The following is a 16,817-nucleotide window of genomic DNA, read 5'->3' as shown; positions in this document are numbered from 1 at the left end:
GGTTGGGTCCAGAATTTATTGGCCATCTCTAGTTGTCCTTGAGAAGGTGGTTATTGAGCTGCTGTCTTGAACCACTGCAGTCCATGTGCTGTGGGTTGACCCACAATGCCCTTAGGGAGGCAATTCCAGGATTTTGACCCAGTGACACTGAAGGAGCAGTGATGTATTTCCAAGTCAGAATGGTGAGTGGCTTGACCGAAGAACCTACTGGTGGTGGTTTTCCCATATATCTGCTCCCCTTGACTTTCTAGATGATAGTGGTTGTGAATTTGGAAGATGCTGTCTGAGGATCTTTGGTGAAATTCTGTAGTGCATCTTGTTGATGATGCACACAGCTGCTACTGAGTGTCAGTGATGTTTGTGGATGTGGTGTCAATGAAGCAGTCTGCTTTATCCTGGATGATGTCGAGATTCTTGAGAGTTGTTGGAGCTGCACCCATCCAGGGCAAGCGGGGAATATTCCATCACACTCCTGACTTGTGCCTTGTAGATTGTAGACAGGCTCTGGGGGAGTTACATTCTGCAGAATTTCTAGTCTCTCCCTTGTTCATTCTTCATGCTGAAAGCCCTACTGACTCCACCACTATCCATCCCAAACACGTGCCCCTCCTTCCCAACCCGATGAAAGTTGGGGCCATGATTTTAGGCCTACACATCACACAGCATATTGACATGGTATATGAGCATAATACCCTGCTTTCTTTTCTTTTTGTGATCTTGAAGCAAAGACAAAACATAAGTTCCCACTCTCATGTCCTTCTCTTTCGCCTGTTCAACCGCCTGGTTTTTGCGGAGAAGTGGATTGAGCTTTCTAAAAAAAAAACAAGCAAAGGAAGAAGCTTTCAGTTTTGATCATTCAGAGACCCAATGCAAGCAATTATTATTACCCTGTTTAAATTAGACAAATCCCTTTCAGCAATAACACTTGGAAATTTATGTGTGCTCTGAGAGAGTCCCACAAAATCAGATGATATGTAGAGCTCATACTCCAGCACTACAGGGTGTGTCTTGCCTCCAAAATGCCAGCATTGGTATAGAGGAACACCATTAGACCTAGCTCTGTCAGATGCCATTTTGGTGACTGGTGTTAGCAAGTGCTCTGTGTGCTCATAGTCATCAGGTCAAGTATCATGTCATGTGACTAACTAGAAGGTGAAAGATGCATTAGATAGGCCTCAGTCTTTTGTCATCCAGTCATTGTTATGATGAATAAAGTCAACAAGGGATAGCAGAAAGTGAAAGGTGAACAATCTTTGGAGACTCTTAACTGTAAGCTGCTGACTGAGCTCCCTTCTCAGCTTCAGATTCTTGCTGCTCTTCAATATAGTCAATACATACAGATGCAAACGTTTGAAAACAGATTCAAGAACAGCTTCTTCCTTGCTGTTATCAGACTTATGAACTGACCTCTCATAGAGTTGATCTTTTTCTGCACCTTTACTGTAGCAATAAAGGATATTCTATTCTATTCTATTCTATTCTATTCTATTCTATTCTATTCTATTCTAAGCTGTAATACTATATTCTGCCATGTTCTGCAACCCTGTGGTACTTAACTACATAATGATTTGTCTGGTCAGCACACACTTTTCACTGTATCTTAGTACATGTGACAACAATAAATCAAATGAAATCAAATATTTACCAACTTGGGCACCAACCCTTTGTATCACACCCAGAGGAAAGATCAGAATGGGAATTAGGAATCTATTCTTAGAACTAAGCAATTTGAAGTTGGTGCAGAGGCAGTGAATATTTTTAAGGTTGATGTGGATTCTTCATTAACTAGCGAGTCAAAGGTTAACTGGGGTAGGCAGAAAAGTGCAACAATCAGGTCAACGGTGATCATACAAAATGACAGAACAGGTTCAAGGGGCTGAATGGCCTACTGCAGCTAATTTATACGATCATATATAAAATGTAACATTGCACATTTCCTGAAGTAAGAGACAATTTACTTACGTTCTTTCTGTTAGCAGGCAAAACAGCAATGGACATATCGCTATGAAAGCAAGTATCATTGACCCAAGTGCAAGAATATTCAATATTTGCTTTGTCCCTGTGAATTGAAAAAACGCCACTCATAACAAGCTACAGGAAAGTTGCCCGACAATAGAACAACAGTCATTAACCTGAGAAACGTGTCCTTTGAAATTGTACCTTGCACTTCAGTCAAAAATATTCATCCTATTAAAAATAAACTTACAAAATAGCTGGTCCCCACTGAGCCATTTATTCAAAAGATACTGAAAATGCATACATGTCGATGACATCAGTCATGCAATTGAAAACCCATGCAGCTCATCCATTCCCTTAAACAAGGCTTAGCTAGACAAATCCCACATATCTAATCCTGGATTTCAATATCGATCACCATGAGATGGTGTATTTGGAAAAAGGAATCATGAGGTCCCATCATTTTTGGAATTCAGAACATAAATGGAGTGGAGAAGGAACGTGATTTAGGGGCTATAGTATCTTACATCTTTAAAAAATAACAATGTGATTTAACAAGAGTATAATAATATTAACAAAAACACTGACTTTCATTTCTAGAATGACAGGATGGAAAAGCACCTGGGTTAGACTGCACCTGGGGTATGGTATGTAGGTAAAAACAATGACTGCGGATGCTGGAAACCAGATTCTGGATTAGTGGTGCTGGAAAAGCACAGCAGTTCAGGCAGCATCTGAGGAGCAGTAGTTTTGGTTTCCCTATTACGAAAGTGGCACTGGAAAAAAGTCTCTTAAAAAAAAAGCAGCCTTCCAAGAGGGATACCTAAATGGAGAGGTTCTACCGACCGGAACAGGATGAGGGTCTTTTCTGTAGAAAGCATAAAATTGAGGACTGACTTCATAGAGGTGTTCAATATTATGAAGGGATTGAGAGTGTAGCTGTCCATGTGTTTGTTCTTGTAGGGAGATTCCTGAAATAAGGTTCATAAATCTAAAATGAGATGGTGGAGATCTGCGGTTAAATCACTGGGGACATGGGATCAAATCCCACCATGGCAACCGGTGGCATTTACATTCAACAGGGGAATGAGTGATTGCATAGGTGGCAGGAACACTGACATAGGAGGGAGCGCATCACATTTCTGAGTCTTTGGGACCAGTTCTCGAGCCGGTGGGAGCAGTAGAAGATGGACAGCTTGCAAATTGCCTGGACTAGCACTAACAACTCTGCAGGGAGATTTATTTGGGCTGGTGAATTGGGTTTAAACTAGATTGGAATGAGAGGAGAACCAAAGAGGGATCTCAGATTCAAAGGAAGCCAACCACACAAAACAAAGTGGAAGAGTAGTAAGCAAAACAGAAGAGAGATGAAGCAAGGGCAAGCATAATGTAGGGTCTAAAAGGAGAATAATGTTAAAATGACTCAATTAAAGACTATCTGCGTGAAATACACATAGTATTTGCAAAATGGTTGGTGGCTTGAATGCAAAAATTGAAGTAACATATAATCCTAGTTTTCAAATTTCTTCATGGCCTTAGTTCTGTCTATCTCTATATCCCCTTCAAGCTCTGCACCCCTCTGAGACTGCTGTGTTCATCCTGTGGGCGGCACGGTGGCACAGTGGTTAGCATTGCTGCCTCACAGCGCCAGAGACCCGGGTTCAATTCCTGCCTCAGGCGACTGCCTGTGTGGAGTCTGCGTGGGTTTCCTCTGGGTGCTCCTGTTTCCTCCCACAGTCCAAAAATGTGCAGGTTAGGTGAATTGGCCACGCTAAATTGCCTGTAGTGTTAGATGCAGGGGTAAATGTAGGGGAATGGGTATGGGTGGGTGTGCTTCGGCGGGTCGGTGTGGACTTGTTGGGCCAAAGGGCCTGTTTCCACACTGTAAGTAATCTAATTTTAACCTCTTTGACCTGATTTTAATTACTCCATGATTAAAGGCACTTTATAAGCATTTAAAGGCATTTAATTGTCAACAATTCAACAATGACATTAATGTGCCTCAGTGAAGGCAACAGCTGTGAATGACAATCATTACCGTCAGTATCTTCAACATTTCCAAAAACAGAAATTGCTGGAAAAGCACAGCTGGTCTGGCAACATCTGCGGAGAGAAATCAGAGTTAACATTTCGGATTGAGCAACCGTTCCTGTTACGAGGAAGGGACGTTGGAATTGAAACGTTAATTCTGATTTCTCTCCACAGATGCTGCCAGACCTGCTGAGCTTTTCCAGCAATTTCTGATTTTGTTTCTGATTTACAGTATCCACAGTTCTTTCGGTTTTTAATCTCCAATGTTTATATTGAAACATATTATCAGCTTGTAGTCTATTGAGTAGCTTACCCAAAAATAACTGCACAGATAATATTTGACAAAATACAAACCATTAGAAGCTACCAGAAAATGACATGGCTTTGATACTTGACTTACTATTTATTGTCATATGGTAACATTGTTCATCAGATTTGTCCTTAAAACAACATCCTTCAAGCAGACAAATCGTCTTATTGGTTACATCTTCCACAGCACATGCTTTAACACCTTTGGCATAAGGATTACATCCTAAACAAAACAGAAATGTAAACAATGCAGAATACATTTGATAGCGGTAAGTCCTTGCAGTCTTCAGTGATTTCAATACAAGCTCACCAACCAGTGAAGTACTGATCTTAGAATTCAGGCACTTTACAAAGACTGGTCACTACTGATGATGAAGAGGAGAGACAGAAAAAAGCAAGAGAGATATGGCTTTAAAAGATTATTTCGTCCTGTTTTTTATTTTTGAAGAAAGGTTTTAAGGCCAATGAGCAGTCTACCAAAACCACTAGTGTAAACAGGTTGTGAGCCTTTGGGTTTTTTTAAAATGTTGGAACAATACAGGCAGCCTGAATGGGTGAGGTTGACCTCTCACAAAACCAGAGTTTTTAGCTTTTTTTCAGCAGCAATTGTTGCTGGGGTGTCTGCTGAGTTTGGAAACTGCTGGGTTTGTGAAAAACTACCATATCTCTCTTTTGGGTATAGGTTTGCTCGCTGAGCTGTAGGTTTGAAATCCAATGTATACAATGCATTCAAGAAGAACAGATACTCAAAAAATACAGTCCGCAGATTCCTCAGGAACAAACCACGACAAGCAGACCTAACACAGCCAGAAACCCTAACCACCTTACCATACATCCAAGAAGTCTCAGAAATGACAGCCAGACTACTAAGACCCCTCGGAATCCTAGTAGCACACAAACCCACCAATACTCTCAAACAAAAACTAACAAATTAAAAAGACTCAGTACAACCCATGGACAAAACCAACATCATCTACAAAATTCCATGCAAGGACTGCCACAAGCACTACGTAGGACAAACAGGAAGAAAGTTAGCCACCAGCATACATGAACACCAGCTAGCCACAAAAAGACACGACCCTCTCTCCCTCGTAGCCCTACACACGGATGAAACAAACCACCATTTCGACTGGGACAACACATCTATCCTGGGACAGGCTAAGCAAAGACATGCCAGAGAATTCCTAGAGGCCTGGCATTACAACCACAATGCCATAAACAAACACATAGATCTAGATACCAACTATCAACCCCTCAGAAAACGAATAGGAAATAACATCACCACAAACCCCAGGAATCCCATCCAGGACAAACATATAAATAGAAAGCAGGAGACAACAGCTTCACTTGACTTGGAGGTCGCCACTGATGATGTTACCTAGCCAAGTAATGAAACGTCTGGATAACAAACCTACAGCTCAGCGAGCAAACCTACACCCTAAACCTCAACCTGAGCTACAAACCTTCACAAACCTTGCAAAAAATATCTCTCTTTGCTACAGCTGAAATCTAGAGTTCTCTTTTTCTCAGAATTGTCTTTCGATGTTCTTTCCTCTTAGATTGGAGAACTGCATGTGAGACAATGTGTTTCCTGAATCTGCATTTTGCCATGGCTGTATTGCCAAGGGATGTTACTATATTAGAACAGCTAATTAGTATTAGTTGCTGTATCTATTATTTTGTAAAGCATTCCAATAGAGTTATAGCTAAGACAATTCTTTGTTTTATTTGGTTTTGTTGTTGCATGTTAACTATAATGTGTTTTGCTTAACATCAAGTAGTGTGATCAATCAAATTGCATCTGGAATGCATCATCTAATATTTAGCTTTAAAACAGGAAAATTAAAGGGTCTAGATTACCTTCTTAATAAAGTTTGAGGGGGCCTAGTCTATAACAAATGTGACAAGCTAAGATTTGTTGTGAGTTGCTGTTCATCTTCCATTGTCACATCCAGACTCCCTGTTAAAGTGTTAATTGGGTTGCTCAGTTTAAGGAGAAACACATGGGGAGTAATGATTAAGTACCTTGAATACATAGAAAGGCAGCCTGCTGCAACACTGCGAGCCACACATAGGCCGTCATGTCTAACAGTGTTTCAAAAACATAGGCTTTTGTGTCAATTTCATACTTCACTTTTTGGCTCGGAAACCATTTAGTGTCCCAACAATGAGAAAGTTCATTGATGATGAAGGGAAAATGAACAATATCTATATAATGTCCACCAGATGAATCTGTGACAAAGGAGAGTGTGGGGGAAGGAGTCAGCATGAATATTTAAGGAGGAAAAGGACTGATGAGATTTTTAAAAATATATATAGTTTGATAAAAGTTAAGCAAATTAAAACAGCTGCCACATGAAATGAAAATAATAAAATTAACCAGTACAACACTTCTGCTTGCATATTGGAGGTCCCCTAAAATCAGAATTTCCTCGTGTTTACTGTGCAATTTCATTTAAAAGTTATTACAGCAGGAATTAACTTATCAAAATTCTAGCATGCGAAAATAAAGGGAAGCATTACAAAAAGCATAGAAGTTGCCAATTGAACTGGAGTCAACAACTTATCTGATGTCAAATGCATCCGAATGTCAGTGTGTCTCTTTTTTGAAAATAAGGCATGTTTGTTTTTCGGAAGAATGGTGAAATAACCCACGGGTGAAGGGAGGCAAGGGGACAATGGTCATCTGAGGTCATGAGTGGACATTGGCCAAAAGGGCTCGGACAATTGATTGACACAGAGAAATAACCTTCCCCTGGAAATACGAGATTACCATAAGTGTCTTGGGCAAAGGGGAGTTCTCTCAGAAGATAGTTCTCATCAAGCAGAGCTTGTTGGCAGCTGGTCTTCTCGTGCTGTCTCATGACAGCAGTCTTCATCATCAGATGGAAGATGGATTAGAAGGATAGGAAGAAGGCCGAGAGAAGAATTCCCTAGCATCTTGGAAATAGAGCAGGAGGCTGCCCTCACTACTTTAATAAGACCGAAACATTGTGCGCCAACGGCCTATTTGAGACTCAGGAACTGCATTTACACACCTACAGTGTAGAATGCTTCATGAAAGCGTATTCAAACAAAATGGAAAAAGATAGAGGATGAGAAATTGATAGAGTTGATGAGGAGCTACCAGTGAAGAGGTTCAAGTATGCGGATCAAGTTGCTGGGTGGACAAAAGGGATGGTGATATCGAGGGATGAGGTACAGTGAGGGATACACATGAGATAGCAATACAAAAGTATTCAGGGAAGAGGAAGTGTAGATTTGGTGGAGGGGTGCGGGGAATTAAGCCATGAGGTGGCCCTGAAATTTTCACCAGTGTCCATCCTTTTCCTGGGTGTTCCGCTAGTTTTCCCAGACTACATCAGATCAATAAGAGGAACCCTGCAGACTCTCAGCAACAATAAGTTTTAAGTGCTGATTCTGTCTGAGGAATGAATGAACTCAAACCCAGAGAGATGTCATAAACCCCTGGTTGTATCACAATCCTCCCGAGGTTAGCATGACCTTCTTTATCATTTACAATCGTACTCTGTGTTAATATTTTTAAAACGCACTTGCTAGTGTCCCATGGAGTTGTGCATTGATAGTCTTGGATAGCGAGCATGGAGGCAGCAGTGATAGTGCTTAATCTGATCAGGTTTGCTTTAAATAAGTGTACCCTATTCCATTTGGAACCCAACAATTAAAGGGAGTTTCAAGAGAATGGGAAGGTCTTATAAAGACTTCATTAGGGTGAGATGCTGAGTTCGCCAAGTTCAGCAAGAGGGAAGAAGGAATGACAGATTCATTTTCATTTCTAAAAAATACTGTCGTATTGTTGAATTTAACTTCAATGTCCAAAGTTCAAATGTTCAGCTACTTTTCACATGACATGCATTAACACAATATCCATAAATCTAACTATGGGGAGAAGGTGAGGACTGCAGGTGCTGGAGATCAGAGTCAAAGAGTGCGGTGCTGAGAAAAACATAGCTGGTCAGGCAGCATCTGAGGAGCAGGAGAGTCGACATTGCGAGCATAAGCCCTTCATCAGGAATAGGGCTTATGGGCAGGGGCCGAGAGATAAATAGGACGGGGGTGGCGTTGGGGGGAAAGTAGCTGAGAAAGTGATAGGTGGATGAAGGTGAGGGAGGTGATAGTTCAGAGGGAGGAGTGATGGACAGGTCCGCCGGGCAGTGCCGATTTGGAGGCTTGGGACTGGGATAATGTGGAGGGAGGGGAAATGAGGAAGCTGTTGAAATCCACACTTATCCTGTGTGGTTGCAGGGTCCCAAGATGGAATATGAGGCATTCCTCCTCCAGGTGTCAGGTGGTAACAGTTTGGCGGTGGAGGAGGCCCAGGACCTGCATGTCCTTGGCAGAGTGGGAGGGGGAGTTGAAGTGTTCTGCCACAGGGCAGTGGGGTTGGTGAGTGCGGGTGTCCTAGAGATGACCTCTGAAGCGATCCGCAAGAAGGCATCCTGTCTCCCCAGTGTAGAAGAGACCACACCAGATGCAACAGATGCAGTAGATGACATTGGTAGAGGTGCAGGTAAATTTCTGACTGATGTGGAAGGATCCCTTGGGGTCTTGGACAGAGGTGAGGGCGCAGGTTTTGCTCTTCCTGCGGTGGCAGGGAAAGGTGCCAGGAGTGGGGTGGGTGGGGGGCATGGACCTGACGAGGGAGTTGAAGAGGGGATGGTCTCTCCGGAACAGTGACAGGGATAGGAAGAGATATATATCTTTGGTGGTGGGGTCTGTTTGTAGGTGTTGGAAATGGCAGAGGATGATGCGATGTATGCAGAAGTTGGTGGGGTGGAAGGTCTGGACCAAAGGGGTTCTGTGCTTGTTGCGATGGGAGGGGTGGGGTTCAAGGGCAGTGGTGTGTGAAATGGAGGAGATGCACTGGAGGGTATTGTCAAACACATGGTAAGGGAAATTGCGGTCATAGAAGAAGGAGGCCATCTAGGACCTTCGGAGGTGAAATTGGTCATTCTTGGAACAGACGCAATGGAGGCAGAGGAATTGGGAATAAGGGATGGCATTTTTACAGGAGATAAGGTGGGAGGAGATGTAGTCTACATAGCTGTGGGAGTTGGTGGGCTTGTAGTAGATGTATGTGATTAGTCAGTCGCTGGAAACGGTGATGGAGAGGTCCAGGAAGGGAAGGGAGGTTTCCGAAATGGACCATGTGAATTTGCGGTGTGGTGGAAGGTGTTTGTAAAGTTGATGAACTGTTCAACCTTCTTGTGGGAGCATGAGGCAGCGCTGATACAGTGATTGATGTAGCGGAGGAACAGGTGGGGGGAGGAGCCAGTGTAACTACGGAAGATGGACTGTTCCACATATCCGATAAACAGGCAGGCACAACTGGGTCCCATGCAGGTGCCCTTGGCTACCTCTCTGGTTTGGAGGAAGTGGGAGGATTGGGAGGAGAAGTTGTTGAGGGTGAGGACTTGTCCTCCTCCTCTAACCAAAAAAAAGGGCTCTGATGTGTTGCTAAGGTAAGGCGTTTTAATTTATATTTCTTGTATATCGTCTGATCGTAAACTTTTAATCTATTAGTTGGTTAGTTGAATAAGACCATAGAGAAGTATTAGAAATTATTTAACTCATAAATTTGTATAAATTAATTCAATAAGTAGAGATGGCTGGACAGGTGATGTGTTGTAGCTGTATGAGTGGGAGCTGGCTGACCCCATTGAATGGCTGTGACCACATCTACAGCAAGTGTTGGTTCCTGAAACAACTCCGGATCAGAGTTAATGATCTGGAATCTGAGCTTCAAACACTGCGGCATATCCGGGAGAGGGAGACTTACCTGGATGCTTTCTTTCAGGAGGCAGTCACACCCGGTAGTTTAAGTAATTCAAACTCAGTTAACGATCAGGGACAAGTAGTTGTCATAGGGTATTCTATACTTACGGGGACAGATAGTATCCTTTGTGAGCCGGATCAGGAGTCCTGCATGGTGTGTTGCCTGCCCAGTGCCAGGTTGCAGGACATGTCTGACTGGCTTGAAAGGATATTGGAGCGGGATGGGGAGGATCCAGTTGTTGTGGTCCACATTGGCACTAACAACATTGGCAAGGCTAGGAAGGAGAACCTGTTTGGGGATTATCAAGCACTAGGAAGGAAACTGAAGAACAGGCCCTCAAGGGTCATAACCTCTGGATTACTGCCTGATCCACATGCTAATTGGCATAGGGATAAGAAAATTAGGGAAGTAAACACGTGGCTAAAAGATAGGTGTAGGAAAGAGGGATTCCATTTCATGGGACATTGGCATCAGTTTTGGAACCAGGGAGATCTCTAGGTAAAAACAATGACTGCAGATGCTGGAAACCAGATTCTGGATTAGAGGTGCTGGAAAAGCACAGCAGAATGCTGCCTGAACTGCTGTGCTTTTCCAGCACCTCTAATCCAGAACCAGGGAGATCTGTACCAATGGGACGGTCTTCACCTGAACCGATCTGGAACCTGTGTTCTGGCAAAAAGGATAAATAGGGTGGTCACTAGGACTTTCAACTTGCAAGTCGGGGGGAAGGGAAAGGGAAAGCAACAGGGATATGGAGTCAAGTAGAAAGATAAGCAGCAAGTTAGCATGTGTGCAGGGTTTAAGTTCAAGGCTGGCTAGGAATGAAGCAAAAAGGAATGATAACTTAGGACATATTATGAGAGATGTTGTAAATCATGAGGATAAGAATATTAGCACTAAGGCGCTTTATCTAAATGCTCGTAGTATTCGTAACAAAGTAGATGAATTAACAGCACAAATCATCGTGAATGATTATGATGTGGTAGGCATCACAGAGATGTGGTTGCAGGAGTTCAGGGCTGGCAGTTCAACATTCAAGGATTTACAACTTATCAAAAAAAAGGGAGGTGGGCAGAGAGGAACTGATGAAAATCGACTGGAAGCAGAGCCTAGTGGGGAAGACAGTAGAGCAACAATGGCAGGAGTTTCTGAACAGTTACAGAGGTTCATCCCAAAGAAAAGAAAGATTATCTGGGGAAAGGTTAAAGAGCCATGGCTGACAAAGGAAGTCAGGAAATGTATCAAAGAAAAAGAGAGAGCCATAAAGTGGCCAAGAGGACTTGGAAATCAGAAGATTGGGAAGACTACAAGAACAAACAGAGGATAACAAAGAGAGAAATAAGGAAGGCAAGGATCAAATATGAAGGTAAGCTAGCCAGTAATATTGGAAATGATAGTAAAAGTTTCCTTCAATACATAAGAAACAAACAAGAGGCAAAAGTAAAAATTAGGCCGCTCCAAATTGATGCAGGAAGGCTAGTGCTGGGAGATAAAGAAACAGCTGAAAACTTAAGAGGTACTTTGTGTCAGTCTTCACAGTGGAAGACATGAGGAATATCCCAACAATTAAGGACAGTCAGGGTGCAGAGTTGACTCTGGTAGCCATTACAAAAGAGAAAGTGCTAGCAAAGCTAAAAGGTCTAAAAATCAATAAATCTCCTTGCCCTGATGGGCTACATCCCAGAGTTCTGAGGGAGGTGGCTGAAGAAATAGTGGTGGCACTTACTATGATCTTTCAACATTACTGGAGTTAGGGAAAGTCCCAGATGATTGGAAAATTGTTGTTGTAACCCCCTTGTTCAAGAAAGGATAAAATCAAAAGATGGAAAATTATAGGCCAATTAGCCTAACCTCGGTTTTAAGTAAAATTCTAGAATTAAGGATGAAATTTCTAAATTCTTGGAAGTGCAGGGTCGGATTAGAACAAATCAGCATGGATTTAGTAAGGGGAGGTCGTGCCTGACAAACTTGTTAGAATTCTTTGAAAAGGTAACAAGTAGATTAGACCAGGGAAACCCAGTGGATGTCATCTATCTAGACTTCCGATTTGCTTTTGATAAGGTGCCTCACGGGAGGCTGCTGAGTAAGGTGAGGGCCCATGGTGTTCGAGGTGAGCTACTGACATGGATTGAGGATTGGCTGTCTGACAGAAGGCAGAGAGTTGGGATAAAAGGTTCTTTTTTGAAATGGCAGCTGGTGACAAGTGGGGTCCCGCAAGGTTCAGTGTTGGGGCCGCAGCTGTTCACTTTATATATTAATGATCTGGATGAAGGGACAGGTGGCATTCTGGCGAAGTTCACCGATGATACTAAGTTAGGCGCACAGGCAGGTGGGGAGGCTGCAGAAAGATTTAGACAGTTTAGGAGGGTTGTCCAGGAAATGGCTGATGAAATTGAATGTGAGCAAGTGCGAGGTCTTGCACTTTGGAAAAAATAATATAGGCATGGACTATTTTTTAAATGGTGAGAAAATTCATAAAGCCAAAGTACAAAGGGATCTGGGTGTGCTAGTCCAGGATTCTCTAAAGGTTGATTTGCAGGTTGAGTCCATGATTAAGAAAACAAATCTAATGTTGCCATTTATCTCAAGAGGGTTGGAATATAAAAGCAGCGATGTGCTTCTGAGACCTTATAAAGCACTAGTTAGGCCCCATTTAGAATAATGTGTCCAATTTTGGCCCCCACACCTCAGGAAGGACATACTGGCACTGGAGCATGCCCAGTGGAGATTCAAACGGATGATCCCTGGAATGGTAGTCCTAACATAAGATGATCGGCTGAGGATCCTAGGATTGTATTCATTGGAGTTTAGAAAGTTGAGGGGAGATCTACTAGAAACTTACAAGGAAATGCATGGCTTAGAAAGGATGAATGCTGGGAAGTTGTTTCTGTTAGGCGGGGAGACTTGGACTCGTGGGCACAACCTTTAAAATTAGAGGGGGTCAATTTAGAACGGAAATGAGGAGACATTTCTTCAGCCAGAGAGTGGTGGGCCTGTGGAATTCATTACCACGGAACACAATGGAGGCCGGGACATTGGGTGTCTTCAAGGCAGAGATTGATAAATTCTTAATCTTGCAAGGAATTAAGGGCTATGGGTAAGTGGCATGGAAACACCCATCAGCTATGATTAAATGGTGGAGTGGACTTGATGGGCCGAATGGCCTTGCTTCCACTCTTAGGTCTTATGGTCTTATGGACCAGTCCAGGCAGGCAGATGAGGGTGTTGGTGGAAGGGTACTGGTTGGGACGGCGTGAGAGGAAGAGACGGAGGGTTTGGAAACTTTCGTCATGGCGGATCGATGTGTCCAGGGACTGGATGTCCATGGTGAAGATGGGGCATTGGGAAACGAAGATCTTGGAGGAGGTGAAGGGCATGGGTGGTGTCCCAAATGTAGGTGGGGAGTTCCTTGACCAAGGGGGACAGGACAGTATCGAGGTAGGAAGAGATGAGTTCAGTGGGACTGGCGCAGGCTGAGACAATGGGTCGACTGGGGCAGTCAGATTTATGGACAATGATCTCCCACCCACAGCCTCTAACCTCATTGTCCATGAACTCCACACTGCTTGATTCTATCTCCTTCCTAAGATTCACAAACCTGACTGCCCTGGTTGAGTTATAAGGAAAGGTTAGATAGGCTGGGACTTTTTTCACTGGAGAATAGAAGGTTGAGAAGCGACCTGATAGAGGTTTATAAAATAATGAGGACTATAAATAGACTTAATGGTGCTATGTTTTCCTAAGGATGGGGATTTCAAGACTAGGGCACAAATTTTTAAAGTGAATCGAGAGAGATTTAAAAAAGACATGAGGAGAACATTTTTACACAGAGGGTGGTTCACATGTAGAATTAACTTCCAAAGGAAGTGGTGGATGTGGAAATAATTATAACGTTTAATAGACATTTGGATAAGTACATGAATGCAAATTATTGGAGGGATATGGGCCAGGAGCAGGGAAGTGGGAATAGATTAGTTCAGGATTATGTTTAGCATAGACAGGTTGGACAGAAGGGTCTGTTTCTGTGCTATATTACTATGACTCTATAACAACACAAGTTATCTTTAAGTAGCCTCCACATTTTCACTTAAAATAATTGAAATTATTTATATGTGACTTCAGCTAAATGCTTCACATGGTCATAAACCTATACTTACCGAGTGGATGAAATATTCTGCTGAAAGTGTTTCGATTCGTTGAATCCCTCGTGAACCTACGGTAACTCTGCGCACTGATTTCTGGAGGTTGCTGTTTCTGTTTCGATAACCTTAACATGTTTGCTGAGGCAACAGAATATCAGAATAAGCCACAAGACAAATTATGTTTTTAATATCTTTAGATCTGAGCAGAGACTGGTGTGAGGGAATGTTCCTCCATGGGTCTCCCAAACAGATGAAAGTTTCACAGCCTTGCTACTAATATCTTGTGCGGGGATGTATGAACATTCAGACAATGAGCAGGAATAGACTATTTAGCTCCTTGGGTCTAAGGTCTGATTGTAACCTCAACTTCACATTCCTACATACCCAGATAACAGTTTTCACTCTATTATTTACCAATAATCAACCCACTTTTGCCTTAGTTTTTTTTCATTGACTCTGCTTCCACTACCTTTTCAGGAAGAGAGTTCCAAAGACTTATGGCCTTCTCTGAGAATTATCTTCTTTGCCTCATCTCTGTTATAAATGGATGACCACTTATTTTGAAACAGTGGGCCCCATTTCTAGAATCCCCTACATCATGGTCTCCATCAAGGTCCCTCAGGACTTTACATGTTTCAAGCAAATTGCCTCTTAATCTTTTTACTGTCTCACCTTTGCAAATATTCATTGTTAATTTTCAGGGTGACACATCTTGGCAAAGCCAGCATTGAATACCCATCCCCAGTCGCTCTGCAATAGTTGCTTCATAAAACAGAGTTGTTTGTTATGCTACCTCCTCAGGCAGCCAAGAATCAATTATGTTGGTATGAGATTGGAATCATTTACAGATCATGCCTTATCACAAAGGGTGGGTGATTAAGAAAATATAAGCCTGAGATAGACAGATTTTTAATCAGTAAGGTTATCGAGGGTTATGGGGGAGAGGGAGGAAAGTGAGATTGAGGATTATTGGATCGGCCAATGTCTCATTGAGTGGTAGAGCAGCCTCAATGGGTCCAAGAGGCCGATATCCTGTCACCAAATCACCCTTTATTTCCACACGCACAGTACATGCTCTGACCAGCCAACTCATAGACAGTCAATGGACTCAGGATACTTGAGTTTATATTTGTCAGCCAGGGTTCCCTGATTGTCCCAGGATAACAACCCTAGTCAGTGATCTCATAGTCAATGAGAACCACCTGGCTGCGGTTCCAAACATTACATAGCTGGAGTAGGCCATTCAGTCCTTTGAGCCAAACCCACCATTCAAATTGATCATGGCTGATCCTCTATCATAATGTCATAATACTGCTTTCTCTTTGATATCGTTTGATACATGTAATATCTAAACATTGATCAGTCTCCATAAGACCATGTAATATGAGCAGAATTAGGCCATCAGGCCTTTCTTGAATACACTCAGGCCTAACCTACACAACCTTATATGGTAGCAAATTCCACAGTCTGACCACTCTCTGGGTGAAGAAATGTTTCCTCATTTCAATCCTAAATAGCCTACCCCGCCGTCACAAGGCACTGAGACACTGATTATGGCTCATATCTATGAAGATTTTCTTAACAATAAAATCAAGGTCAGACTCCTTTTGAAACAGTAACCTCACCCCCAACATTGTTTAGAGAACATATATCTGTAGGCCGCTGTGGTATTAAGGGAAAATTGTTTATATTAAGGTAACTTATGGCTTGCTTTCAATTCAGAATAATGGAGGATTGAGGTTGAGTTAAAAACTCAAAAGATTTTATGACAGTTCAGATACTGACTTGGCTGGGGTCAGAAACAAATTTAGGTTTCTGTCCTGAAATGAGTTCAAGGACAACATAGTCACCTCAGTAGAAAAGTTTAGTTAGTGCAACTTCCAAACCAGCAGAGCTTTCTTAGAAATCTGCAGGTTATCAGCAGCTCAGAAAATTTAAGTTCGCAGTACTGTGAGTACTTAAGTAAGAATTATGGATTTATGATGATGATGATGATGATGGACTAGTTTAGTTTGGGATTATGGTCGGATTGGTTGGTTTGAAGGGTGTATTTCCATGCTGTATAACTCTATGATTCTATCACTTTAAATCTATTTATAAGGAAGAAATTGGGGAGAATCAGTTATGAAGAATTTAAAGATTTGACACAGAGCGGTATTTTTCTGGACTTGAGTCCTTGTAAGTTGATGGTCATAGAGTCGTAGACTCATAGAGATGTACAGCACAGAAACAGACCCTTCAATCCAACTCATCCATGCCAACCAGATATCTGAGAGGTAAAAACAATGACTGCAGATGCTGGAAACCAGATTCTGGATCAGTGGTGCTGGAAGAGCACAGCAATTCAGGCAGCATCCGAGGACAGGCAAAATCGACGTTTCGGGCAAAAGCCCTTCATCAGGAATAAAGGCAGAGAGCCTGAAGCGTGGAGAGATAAGCTAGAGGAGGGGGGGGGTGGGGAGAAAGTGGCATAGAGTACAATAGGTCAGTGGGGAAGGAGATATACACGCCGTGACATCGAACAATTCTTCCGTCGCCTCCGCCTCCAAGCTTACTTTCACAATCAGGACTCCCGCCCACCT

This window comes from Chiloscyllium plagiosum, chromosome 15 (assembly GCF_004010195.1).
Source record: "Chiloscyllium plagiosum isolate BGI_BamShark_2017 chromosome 15, ASM401019v2, whole genome shotgun sequence".
In the NCBI taxonomy this organism is placed as follows: domain Eukaryota; kingdom Metazoa; phylum Chordata; class Chondrichthyes; order Orectolobiformes; family Hemiscylliidae; genus Chiloscyllium; species Chiloscyllium plagiosum.
This window is presented reverse-complemented; position numbering follows the sequence as displayed.